Raw genomic sequence first — 3,938 nt, forward strand, 5'->3', positions numbered from 1 at the left:
GATCCATTTAGTTTTCAGGGCAAGAATACTGGGGTGGGTTGCCATTACCTTCCCCAGGGATCGCATTTAGTCTGACCTCTCTGTCATGACCTTCCCGTCTTGGGTGGCCCTTCACGGTTTAGCTCATGGCATCATTGAGGTGCTCAAGCCCCAGCACCACAACAAGGTAACGATCCTTTGCTGAAGACAAAATAGCCTACAATAATTCAAATCAGACAACAGATTCTACATTTATACCTAATGTAGCTCCATCCCATTCTACAAAAATGTATAATAATTTGCACTTAAGTACATCTTTTGGAATATATTTTCCAATAAGATGAACATTTACTTCTAAAGTAGCATTTGTTCAAGCACTTTTTGTGTATGTTTTCAGCTGAAAAGAACAGTATGGCATTCAGATGTGTGTGAAACCCAAAGCATGATTGCATTCTGATCCACCTGTTATTCCAGAAGATTCTACTCAGATCAGGACATATCAGAAGCCAAAAAGATTGAATTTCTGAAGCATCCCTAATAAAAATTCAATACACAATTTTGCCAGGGGTTGCGGGACATGAATGAAAATGAGATCTAAGTGCTGCACTCAGCCTTACAAGCTCAAAGCCAAGATAGCTGGCAGAAGGAAAACAGAGAGGGCTTGGACAATGACAGAACAAACAGATGGGCTGAAAATACATTTTTGTGGAAGTGCTATGCAGCATTTAGGGCCGAGGGCTTCATACAGCATAAATAATATCATTATAAATATAATAAATATCATTATTAAATATAACGACACAACCTTTAAAAGAGATTCTGGGGATATTTTGGGGCTCTATGTGGCTCTAGGGTTCTATGTTGTGCACTCATCTGTTATACATGGTAGGCTTCATCTCAGGTGGGGAGGATGGACCTGACCAGTGATATTGGTTCCATCAGTGGGGGAGTCGGGGACTACGCTGACTCCTCTGAGTCAGAGGCTGAAGGGCTCAGGAGGCTGACTCAGCAGAAAATCAGGAGGTGCAGGTGTGGAAGGAATTAGGTGATGAGGGGCCAGATTCTGGCAGGACACCCAGCCCCAGGATATGCAGCTCCTTGAGAAGCAAAGTTGTCAATTCCTATAACTGAGCCACATCTGCATCTTGCCAGATTAAGAACAGCCACCATTGACTGCCCCTCAGTTGAAAACAGTTCACCAACCTCAGATCTGCAATCATATATTCTTGTTTCCTGCTGCATCTAGACTAACCGCTCTGGCATTTAACTCCTGGAAGGTTGTCAACCATGTCTGCCTCTCTGTCATTGCTTTACCCCATTTCTCTTGACCTATGGTGTTTGTCTCTACAGCTTGATTCTGGACTGAACTCTAAACTACCTGCACTGCACCCAACTATCAGAGTAGACTTCACTTTCCTGCAGGAGGGTCCGCAGAGTACTGTTGAAAAAGTCAAGACGGCAGTCATGACGATACCATTGAAGGTCCAGCCACTTTTTTATGTGTGATGCACATAGAAATGGGTGGAGCTTCCACTGCATCTGTAGGGTGGGGGGGATGCATTTGCTCAGCCAGCTCTCTGCCTGCCTTTGTAACTGACTGAAATGCCACCCCTCAGTAAAGCATTTGTAAAAAGAGGATGAGTGGGATCATTTGGCCTTTTTGAATGTTTTCTCCCCTGTCCCCAAAGATACTCAGAACAGGAAGGAAAACTCGTTATTTAAAAAACTATTCATTAAATCATGTGTGTGTGTGTGTGAACAAGGGATTTGTGACCTCCCTATATAGTCCCTCTAACAAAAGGGGTGTGGAAAATATTACAGCATAGAGACTGGTGCTTTGAGATTATATTCCTTGTATTCAAATAGATTTTCTTCATAGTTCTTAATATTGATTTCACAATACTGCCTTTCACCACAGCATCCAATCAGAGCTTTTAAGTAGCATCCTTCTTTCCACGGTGTGCCTTCATTTAAATCTTAGCTTCCTGCAGCCCTAGAAAAATAAAATAAAATAAAACATGTACATTTAATACTTATAAAACCACCTGCAGTGAAGTTGATACTCATCATATTCTAAACAGGCATACACTGGTTTATACCTTAAGGCTCATTACCTAACAAAGATGCCAATTGCTGATTCAGCTTGAGTTCATGCAACAGCAGGGGTGAACACTGACCACAAGATTCAAATCAGACCTCGGTCCTTTGACTCTGGAAACAGCCTGATTCAGACCATCCATAGGCTATCTAATTAGGATAAAATCAAAAGCAATATTGAAAACCCCTGTAGCTTTGCCTTTAATGCCTACGGGGGAAATCTCCAGACAGCTGCCATAAACTAGATCTTGCTGAGGGAACAAACCCTGCTAAATTTCAGAGATATACAGTGGTTGTGGTCATCTTGGCGACAAGCTCCTAAAATGTTAATTCAGAGAGAAAGAGAACAAAGGTATTTCAGACAGATAGGTGAAGAGGAATTAAGACAAGATTGAGGTGGTTAAAAAAATCTCCAATTATTTGAAAGATAATTTCTGTGAAGATTGCAGAGCTGTCCTTCATAAATCAACCTGCCCAATCATAGAATGAGAAGTACAAAGGCTTTTATACTAGCACCATCAATGTTCATTTTAAGGTGGGAAAGGAGAAAGCAAAGTGGTAGAAATGATGCCTAACATCAGGTCCTACGGCCTGGATGGTCCAAATAATAACATAGACAGGAGCAACGCTGCAACATCCATTTCTTTCTTTTTAAAGAATATATTTTTATTTTTAAAATATAGTATTTTCCTTTTTTAAAAAGTGCATATATCTATATAATATACATGGGCAACCAAACGAAGGTATAACTCTGTTAATGTCCAGTTGTATCTCACGTCACCCACTAGCAGAACATTCACAACTGGTATGAATCCATGAACTATATTGTTTGCTCCGACTTGTAGGACTCGAACAAGCTAAATGTTTGGTGGCATTTCAGCCAAAGCCATTTTTAATGTCCAAGAATGTCTTGGGTCCATAGGAGACTCCAAGGCATTCTTGGAAATAAATATGCTAATTGGAAACACCTTTAATAAATAAATTGGGAAAACCATGAAAACTGTGGTCACAAAGGGACATGTTGCATTCCTAGACACCGCATTGGGGATCCTGAAATTAGGAAGGTTGATAGTAGGTTCCTTCCCAAGTTTATACATTGGCTGGATGATTCCCTAAAACAGGGATGGGTAGTTTGTGGTTCAGTGCATTGTGGGAACACAGCCATTCTCTTACCACAGGGGTTCTCAAACTGCAATATCATGACTGCTAAAATAATAAAATAATATATATGATCCTCCTGCATGAACAAAACTAATGGGATTCATTGTGGTTAGGACTGGGCAAGGAATAAATATACCACCAACTTTTAATAATGAATTTTTAATCCGTATAACACAGGGGGTCTCAAACTTGGTGTTACTGCAACTGCCTGCTGTGCCTTCATGCCAACAAAACCTAAGCATTGTCCAAACTTGTCACCCTTTACCTGGTCAAGCCTGGAGATCCCTCTCATAAGCCAGGCAGGCAGAAAAGCCTAGCAAGAATTTGGACAGTGCTCCCATTTTTCCTGTACAAGCCTGATCAGGTCTTTTTTAAAAATGGTGACTCCCCCAGGATGCTTATGACTCCATGGAGGTCCTAACCCACAGTCTGAGAACTCCTGTCTTAGCACATTGTGTCAAGCCATAATATGACTTCTTTGGGCATAGCAGGGGTGTCCATTGGAGAGGATGTCAAAACAAGTCAAGATGGCAGCCATGACCGCACAGTAACCCTCCCACCCTTTTTAGCTACTTTGCACATGAGACACACGTAAAAAGAGGTTGTTCTTCTATTAGACCAGTGTTTCTCAATCTTGGCAACTTTAAGATGGGTGGACTTCAACTCCCAGAATTCCCCAGCCAGCAAACTGGCTGGGGAAT

Source organism: Candoia aspera, chromosome 1, assembly GCF_035149785.1.
Source record: "Candoia aspera isolate rCanAsp1 chromosome 1, rCanAsp1.hap2, whole genome shotgun sequence".
NCBI lineage: Eukaryota > Metazoa > Chordata > Lepidosauria > Squamata > Boidae > Candoia > Candoia aspera.